Below are 10,624 nucleotides of genomic sequence, written 5' to 3'. Positions count from 1 at the left end.
CACACACACACACACAGTAAAGACACAGTAAATATAAATTATTATTCGGCAGCTGGATGCTGCAGTAAAATATTATAATCAGACCTCTGACCTGTGGAAGGAAACAAGAGGAGAGAAAAATACTACGGGGTTAAGCAAGTCACACAAAATTAATAAATTAAATCAATTTCACAGCTCAAACTGGTGAGGAAAGGCTTGCGTTCATAAAGAAACTTGTTAATCGTGGGCAGAATATTGAAATTTCTACACTTTCCAAACTTCTCCAGTTAAGTAGTTATGGGTGTTCCCCTCACTGACACTGTTCTCCTCGTTGACCTTTCACCATTTCTCACACTTAATCCAAATAATCCATGTTGCATTATCAGGCGGCCACTGTGCATTAACCTAAGCTAAAAGTTTTTAGGTATGAATACAACCTTTTATCATCCTCTTCATATGGTTTGCATTAGATGCTTTTAGGGACGGCTTCCAACCTCAGACACCAGCACTTATTTTCCATTTACACTCTGTCTCAAGCATGTCCTGTTCTCCTCTGGTCTCTTGACGCCCATTTAGGTCGGCTTGTGCAAACAGACGCTATCAGCCGTACGAAATGTTTTGTCTTGGTTCCATTAGCTGGCGCACATGGCTGCTTCAAGATGCAGCATGTCACAGGCTGAAAAACACTGGAGCATGCTGGAGGAGTCAGCTCGGATGTCGTTTTGATCGACCGTAGATGTGCCAACCAAATGCTAACAGTTGAGACTGAACACATACTGTAGGTCCATCGACCTCTGTGAAGGCTGCAGGAATATTTTCAACATACAGGCAGGCAATGCCACTTTCTGTACTCTTTCATCCAACACCATAAGTGTAGACATACATTTCATCAAGATGGGCTGCAGCTGTTACAGGGCTATCAGTGCCATACTAACACCCAGAGAGCTACCGCCTAACACTGTTCAACAACCTCAAACTCCACATTTGGGTTAAATTGGTAACGTTTCTATTAATGTTTCTTATGAACTCTTTAGCTCTTCTTAGCTGTGGCTAAATTAACTTTTAAATTGTCTTAGAACTCAATATTCAGAGTTTCTATTTAATGAAAAAATCTTATTAAAATTTTTTTAAATCACACACAATTTCAAAAATCAATTACAAATAGGTCCTGATGAAAATCGGATTTAAAATATACCACTGTTTTAATTATGTTCTGTTATTTTGCTCACTTAGTGGGATAATCAGCAGTTAATTGGAACCTTTCTCCTAATTTTCTTTTAATTGTCAACTCCCAGAATATTTTTTTTTTTAATTGTAAACTTAACAGGAAACCTCATTTACTGTAAACTGTGGTGATCAGCGTGCTTGTAGAGCAGGAAACACGACTACTTTTGGATAAATCCAGGTTAAAATCAGACTAAAATGATCAGCTGCTTAATGGTATGCTTATGGTATTTTTGATTTAAAAAAATTAAAATGTCAAACCTTTGGGCGCCCTGGCGGCCTAAGGGGGTTAAGGTGCCGACCATGAAGCTTAATATTCCTAAGTCAAGTCCTGCCAAGGACCTTGTTGCATGTTTGCCATCTCATTTTCTGTCATTGTGGATTAAAAAAAATAAAAAATTACCAAAAATGTATGCACATTAACTAACGGCAGAACAATTTCCACTTGAGTGTTGGAAAAGTATCTCTACTTGACTCTTGACTTATCTTTGGACTCTCAAACTGTAATTCTTAAATCACCCCAAAGAGGAAAGAATGATGGAAGATCGACAGAAGTATAATGCTGTTTTTATTATTATATTTCCCTTTACCCATTACCATGGACTTTATATTCGCTACATTTAAAAGAATACCTGTCATGATGAAAAAAACATGGGTGTCTGCTGTACACCCTATTTTTATTTATTTTTTTCACTCAGTGCTAGCTACAGCACCGCATCAGTAATAAATAAATGCATTACTGTCGCAGTAAGCTCCATATGCCCACATGAAAGGAGTTCAATCTCAGTGATTGTAGTTTTGTAAACTTTCAGCACTTGGAGAATGATGAAGCCCGCAAATGGTCATTCAGCTCCCATCCATCTTCATGAAATGATTTGTTAAACCTCTCTGGCCGACAGGGGTGTTGGGCGGAATGTTTTCCCAGCTGTTTATGTGTTCCCTCATTTTTTTCATAACTGCACAAGTAGGGGATTAATCTCATAAAGAAACAATTAACAATCTTCTCTTTGTCAGCAGTAAAACAGCTGGGATGACCCGGGCTGGGCGGCCAGTGGCCTCTGCTGCGGTATTTGTTAGTCATTTGGTGAGGATGGATTAACTTGGAAATGGCATTTGACTTACTGTAAACTCAGGGCCCCCTTATTAGGTCAGCACGTTTTCCGCTGCTGAGACGGATGAGGTCGAGTTTGCAGTGGATGTATGGGTGAGAGGAGAGGAAGAGAGTGGAAGGGTCAAGTGGGTAGGTGGTCATCAGCTTTATGAATGAGCAATAATAGACTGCATCTGTTCCACTGAGAGTTTGAAGTGTTTTTATACTTTAAAATCTGTTAATGTGAAACTGGTAAAGTTCAGACTGTTGGTTTCTGTTGCAGTGAAAGATGCTGACACTTGTTGCATTGATGCATGAAAAACAGCATTCTTTAATATTTATGTGTATATATAGATAGGTTTTGTTTGTTCTAAGACATAGTATGGCTGCTGTCTTGAATCCAAACAACTCTGTGTGGGTTTCTTTTTAATATGTCATAAGAAAAAATAAGAAAAAACTGACTGTGATGAATTTTTAAAAAACAAAGTTGAGCAGACATTTGCACTATAAAAATAAACACACCTCTCAATTAGTGCTGATTCTGTCATTTCTGAAAGACGTGCAGATGATGGAGAATTTCACAAGGTGATGCAGGAGCTGCAGAGTCGTTTTAAGCTCTACTTTGTGATGGAAATAAGAATGAATCAATTGTCCGAAGGTCTAAAGAAAACTTATCACAGAGACACTGCATTTCAGCTTGTTGGAACAAATAATTATCATGTTTCATGCGCCAAAAGTTAATTAATTCACAAGTACAGAGTTCATATGATTTGGACATTGTTTCACCAGTTTTTAGCTTGTATTTAGGTCATATATACGTTTTAACATTCAACATTTTTAGAATGTAATAAAAAGAATACATTTGTGTGTTTGTGTATGCTATTTAATAATAGATAATAATAATATTAGAATAGCTAATAAATTATTTTTAGAAACCTTTCTACAGGCAGACAGGCTACAAGCTAATTTTCTTCTCTGGTGACGAAGGTTGACAGCAGCTTCTGACAATGTGTTGCTCATACTAATATCAGGGAGCTGAACGCCAACTGAAACTGAAGACATCTGCAAATTTAAACTCTTTCCCAACTGCTTTCTCTAGCACTTTCCAAAATCAAATGATACTGTGGTAAATCTCTCTGCGTAAATCCTTTAATAGCCACTTAGAACATCATAGGAGGAACTCCCTGCAGCGTCAATACCAGTAGTTAGTAACTCAGTGTTTTCAGTTGGCCAGTTTAGAAAACTGCCATGTGATGCTCAGCAGTTTGAAGTATTAACCACTAACTGGCTGCCTCTGTTGGCCGGATCACTTTTACCCAGCTGTCCACTGGGGATCAGAGGAGAATTCACTCGTTCGACACATGGCCAAGGCTTTGTTGTGCGCACCATGGTAGAATCCTCAACTAGCTTAACGGTTGAAATGATATTGATATGCCAGGGATGATGCACCAAACTAAATATTGACATGTCTGCAGTTGTTCATGCTAATTGATTATGCCAGGATATCATACTGGGGAAAATCTTGTGATGGTTTGTTTTCCTATTAAACTTTCCCCAGTGCACCAGTTTATTTTGGTATACTCAGGTTTTTGTTGCATGTAGCTGGAAGCACGGGGGGAGTTTTCTGCATCAGAATGAGACAACGTTACTTTCTCTTGCACCTTCAAAGTTCCCTCTCTCTTTCTATTTATCCTTTTTGGGCTAGATAATGAACTGTTGCTGTTGTAAATGTGTAACGCCCACTGAGAAATTACACATCATTTTGGGCCATTCAAATAAACATGACCTGAATAAGATTTGACTCTTGCTTTAACCGTTCTGAAAAAAGTTGTGCACTGTTGGATGGAAATGCATTATACCTCACAGCAGCTGTTGAGCAATATGGCTGCCCTGCCTGGTCACTTGCTGTACTAGCTGATTGGCTGACAGAGACCACTGATCTTTCTTTCAAAAGCTCAGTTTTTATTTACAGGTTATGGATATGTTGTTCCATTACAACACTATTATAATTATATGACCTGGTTTAAGATGTGAGGTTAGTAAGTTTGTGAGCAAACCAGTTTTGGGTCACAGTAAGCTAATGAGTCAAGTCATTACCAGTAACCTGTGGTTCACAGTGAAGTGTTCCCAGGTGTAACTGGAGTAAATTCTGTAGCTGTTTTCATTGGCTGGTACCCTACCTGAACCTGAGATCCCGTCTGTGTTTACTTTGGGACTTTTTTCTACTGTGGATCCTGAAAACACAACGAGAGATGAGCAGACACTGGCAAAGGCGCGGGTACACACACCCACAAACTACGAGCCATCCACATACACACAAACTCACACAGACAGGCCAAACATATCTGATTTATGTCTCTCACACTGGCCATAATCTCAATGTTTTTGTCCAACAGTAGAAGAAATTAGTGCTGACATTTGTTTTTGCATCAACATTCCAAAGTTGACAAGTTGCTTCCCTCAGACTGAAAATGCAATGGCCATGTGTGTTTGTGCTGCCGTTTCCCACGCTATTTGCTTTCGAGGTTGCCTGTGACATTTAAAATCTATCAATGTACGCACCTTTCGCACATATGTTCGACAGTTTGTGTTGTCTCCAGAAGGATGCAAACTGAAAAACACATGGTTGCTATGCGGCGGGCTGTGGCATGATAAAGTAGCAGCTTCTCTTTCTGACTCTGCAACATGCACTGAAATGTGGCACACAACTGCAAACTGTCTGCACCCACCAGGTCCTCACGCATCAGCTGTTAGTCTGAATCTAAAATCCGCTTTCTGCACACAAGCTGACACATGCTGAATGAAAAAGAAAAACTTCCATGACATTTCAAAACTTTTATCCATTTCTCTTGTCATATTTTAAAGCAAAGAGTGCTCTGTACGCTAAACCTGCTATTTCAGAAAAAACAGAACAAAAACCTTACTGATTCGTGCTTTATTTATGCTTATTATGTGCATAACCTCAAATTCTTGGTGGCTGATTTAATCAGACTTAATTTCTAAATCTTTCCACATTTCTTGACCTAGATTTTGTTAGAGCAAGATGTGATGGCAGTATATGTCGGGAGAACAGTCTGCAGACTTTTATACAACACATTCTCTTAAATTAAAAGTTACAAGTGCTTAAATAGGCAGAAGAACTAAGATCCTAAAGTTCCCAAAGAGTCTAATGACAATGTAGATCAATGTTGACTGTTCATTTTACAGCCTGTTCTGCAGTCTATCCTCCTCATTTTCAATTTTCCTGTTTCCTGTATTATTGATACTGTTGCTCACTATGGGGAGCTTCTACATTTGCAAGCGTCTGTCTTTCTGCACCTATAAGTTATATTTTGATAACTGTCTCCTGAGGCTTTACTTATATGAACTTACTGATAAACTCAGTACGGACTAAATCATTTTATTGACTCTGAGTTTGGACTTTGACTTTGACAATTTGTACTTTGTCTGAGTAAACTTATCAATAACAATATCACGCAGATATTCTGGTGGCGGGGCATTACTATGTAAGACACTTGCTAGGTAGGACAATAGAGCAATAGTCCCACTCAACTTTTTTGCCTTAATTTGAAAGAGAAATGACATGAGGCAAAGGTCCAAGGCCAGTTTCAAAGAGAGGATATAAATCTTTGCCTACTGATCTGGTAGAAACCTGCACAATATATTCAGCTAATGCAATCCAGGCCGGATTTTGTAGGATTCATGATGCCTGTATTTTACTGTAGCTGGTGTTTCTTTACCTTTCACCCACATGGGACAGCATGGGCTGAGATGCAATGATCAGCTCATCTTGGGGTGACTGGAGCTGATCATCATCATAGCTGTCGTCTTTGCAGCACATGAAGAAGTTGACGATCCCCTGTGAAACATCCTTTGAGTCACACTTCTTCCCAAGACAGTGTAGGTGTCTGTACAGTGCACACTTCTGCCACATTCATGTGGCTCGCAGAGGCAACCAGGCAAAAGCGTCTCGGCGTCAATCATACAGGTGCGTGTTGTGTTTACCCAAGTCCCACAGCGAGAGGTGTCAGTCTCCATATACAAGCTGTATCTGTGGCAGCTTTGTCTGCTGACAGGAGGAACAGCGTGACAAAACAGCAGGGAGATTGGCATCCATCTCGCCCCCCCAGGCACTCTGCTTGACGCTGTACACATCGCTGGATGCTTTAAATTTCTCGCCCTAGAAGAACTGTCTTGCGTGATCTTCCTCCAAAGCTTGTTCTGTCTTGTGACTGGAATACTGTCGGAGTGCTGAGTTTTTTGTCATCTGGGGTAAGTTTTCAAGTAGGTAAAGGAAGGGTGTGCAAGGATATTGTTCAGAGAAAGGTACGTCTGAAATAGTTTGTCTGTGACTCTGTTTCCACAGACCATTTTTGGGTCAAAGTAGTTGAACAAACCATAGCCACCATAAAAGAAGGTCTTGTTTCTCTTGCAGTTAACTACTCACATTTTCCTACTGGTTTCCTGTCTCTCTCTTCTCCTTGCTGTCAAATAACACACACACACACAAATCTGAAAGTTGAGCAGAAGATTCCTTTCACAACCATCAAACCTGCCTACAAAGTCAGATTAAGCAGATGGCAAGTGCTTCACATAAAGGGCATGAAACTATATCTGTGGGGCACCTGCACTGCAGAGGCCAGGCTTCCAGTGAAAACCAACACCATCTCTTCAAATGTGACCAGGAAACCGGAGCACTAATAGACCCCTGACAATGGACAAACTGGGAGAGATCGGCTTGGCTTCTCTCTCTTTTGGACTCTGCATGAATGAGGTCATTATGGATTTCAGTGTGTAGCTGGAAGGATAACATCTGTATGGACTCGGACTGATGGAGCAGTATGAATATTTGAAGATACCCATGCCCTGCATTTTAACTTTCCACTACAAACTTTCCACTTTTTACTGGTACTATCAGATTGATTCGTGGAAAACTGAGAGCCCCTTTTGACCTCTACATTGGTATTATAGAGTGAAAACCATCAGATTTAGATTTTTGAGAGAAAATTGCTGGACCGCATGAGGACACAAAACTAGCTACTGGTAGTGGAAGACTGAAGCCTTCAGACTAACAGTAGCACTGCATCAAAAAACCCAGTGCTTAATTTTTTTCAATCAGGCTACTACACTGGTACAGCAGAAGTCTTGGCATCTAAACACAGGGTTGTCAACTTTCCTAGCCAGGGCAAATGGGCTCACCAATAGAGATTGTGTGTGGTGTTCAGACATCCTGGGAGTAGAACCACTGCTGCTCCCCGTCAAAAGCTGTCAGCTGAGGTGCTTTGGGCACCTGATTATAATGCTGCCACCTTGACTCACATCAGTGCAGGCTAGCACACATGCCAGGCAGATTATGTTGTACTGTGACGGCATAATTCTACTGTTTACCTTGAAGTCATGGCGAGGAAGCATAAAATGTTTACTGAATGGAACAGTATCATCTTCTAACAAGTACCTATAGCTTGCAATAACACAACCCCCTTTCAGTTTTTCTTTTAGGGCATTTCTTTTTAAACCAAGGCATATGGAAGAATCACTTCCAACAGCGGTGCTTTGAGCTAAATGCTAGTAATGCTAGGTATATTGTTTACCATGTTCCATGGCTGAATGGAGGCAGGTCTATGCCAGCTCTATATCCATGAACCATCAACCATCGCATCACAATCACAGTTTAGTTTGGTAGCATGCTAACCTTTGCTAATATTAATAATTGATGATGGATGAAACATCAGAGGATCACCAAAATAATGACAATTTCTATGAAATTGTAAACCAAAAGTACACATTTAATTTAATCTGTCTGATGGACATTGCCTAGCCAAGATGCTAGCATGGCTAAAAAAACACAGCCTACTCATTTTAGACTTACCTTGTAACTTTTCATGTGTAGCGTTGTGCTAATTTGTCTTTTTACTTTGCAAGCATTATTTATTTTATTCTTGCTTAGAATGACTTTCTCCAGGGATTACAGATGAATAATAGCCTGTTGGCTATTTTGGCACATTTACTATTAATGTGCACTGTCCTTGTTAAATAAGCCCATAAATATAATAATTATATAAAACATTAATGCAGAGGACAGCAGATGTATTGTTGTGATCACTTCTTAGAATTGATCAATCCTGATTTAAAGGACTATAAACCACTGTACAGTGTGCTGGAGTTTGATCAACCTGGACCTAGTTTGTATTTTGTCTTCTCAACAGTACCTGTAGGAACATGCTCACGCTAATGCAGCCCCTTGTATTTTTTGACAAACTGCTATATGCTATCTGTCTATACAATATATAAACTTACTATATTACAGTATAAACATACTGTATAGTTTACATACACACTTGCAACTGTTTTAAGATGACTATAACACCACTTAAACCTGGACATAACCTTAATGTCTATATATGCATCCATCCCTCTGTCCACATCTGTCTAATATTCTTCTCCCTTTTTTACTAACGCATAATTAATGAATTCATGTTTTACAAACGGGCAGGAGGCAGCGTGTCAATTATGCGTCCGGGCTCCCAGGCCACTCCCAGCCATTCAACGTAAGCCCCTTTAGAGGAGAGAACCTCAGGCTTTAGTCCTTATTCTGTCCACAGATTTGCAAAAGACACAGTCCCATATGCCTCATTGTGTGCTGGATTAGACCTGCCTCCATTCAGCCGAACCTTGAGAGTAACCCCTTGGCTGCCTCTCCGCCATTGGAAGCAAACCAATTAGAATCAATTGGCTGTATTCTCTGGGGTGATTAGCATACATGCTCCACTCGTGGGGCTTTGACAGTTATTGAAGCTGTCCGGTTTGAGTGCCGTCTGTATGGCTGCTTCGTCACCTTACTAACCATGGGTGATAATAATGAGGACTAATGAGCTGGTTTGAAATGGGAAATGTAAGAAAAGGCCATGAATGTATGTGTCATAAATGTGTGTTTTAGTAACCTTTCCTCTCAGTGAGGTGATTATGAACGCTAGAGATATGTTTCAGATAAAGGGGACTGAATGAATATGGTGCCTGGTTCATTTGGTAAAGCCTGGAGAAAGAGTCTAGATTTGAGTAGCTTCATTCCCAAAATGAAATAAAATATCGTCAAATAGATCGACACTCGTCTCAACATGATACTAAAAGAAAAGTGTCCAAGTAGTGATACACCACCTTTTTTGATACATTTTAATATCATGCTGCATTCTCCAGCTTTGTAACATTGATCCATCAAGTATTGATTCACAAGTTAAAGATCCTTCAGTACACAAACAATGGACTAAATTACAAAAAAAACAAACTCAACCAATATACAATGTGATTAAGTGTTTCACCTCATTCTTATTTGTATTAAATTATGTTGGCCAGCTATGCAATATGAATAAAATTATTTAGACAGCTTTGACCTGAAAGAACTGGTCAACAGTTTGTCAATTGCAGATTATAGGGCATCTGTCCAGGCATGGTAAGTGTTTCAATACAATTCACAATGTTAATTGAAAAATATTATGGATTACAACTTTTAGTGCAGATTTCCAGTCAGCCGTTGCTTTCTGAAACAGTTTGGAAATGAAACCACTTTTATTTCCTCCAGCAGTGGATGAATGTCATTAAATGCTAAACTGCCAAAGGGTATTAACTGGAAAACCAATAACAACAATGACCGGCTAATTAAAAGACAATATTGCTTCCACTGAATACAAAATGTGTCAATAACACACTAATCATCTGAATAGGGAGCCTTCAGCTCATTGCATGGCTAAGCCTTTAAATTTAGTGGGATCTGTGCTGGCTGATAATGTGGATCCAGTGGCCTCTGGCATAAATGCAAGCATAATGAATCATGGGAGCCCTCCAGAGGATAGTCCAATGGATGTTTTCCAGCTGATCTTCATTAGCCACCATCCAGCTGAAACATCTGTCACTGGAGTGCTTGGCACTATCCCATGGCAATTAGTGAGCTACTCGCAACAGGTTCTGCTGGAAGATAAACAGGATGCGAGCAGAGCCGAAGGCTTGCACACAGAGTCCCTGCATGGGCGCAGCGGAGCAGACAGAAGCTTCAGCTGACAGTGTCACCATGTGTACACACACAGGCTCCTAAATGTATGCCTTTACATGCTCACGGTGTGCATGATAACATCTTGAAACAAAACTGAGCTGGCTGCATAATGCATCTGTTTACACACATATGTAAGCTCATACTGTAAATATGACTTCACGTTCAATTTGTGCTCCTAGTTGTTGCTCATACACACGTGGCAGCAAGAAGAAACAGCTTTTCATTGCCGTCCTGTGTACACACACACACACACACACACACACACACACACATACGGGTTTATGTGG

This window comes from Morone saxatilis, unplaced genomic scaffold, assembly GCF_004916995.1.
Source record: "Morone saxatilis isolate NCDOM2014 unplaced genomic scaffold, NCSU_SB_2.0 Contig23, whole genome shotgun sequence".
NCBI classification, from domain to species: domain Eukaryota; kingdom Metazoa; phylum Chordata; class Actinopteri; family Moronidae; genus Morone; species Morone saxatilis.
Note: the sequence above shows the minus strand (reverse complement) of the source record.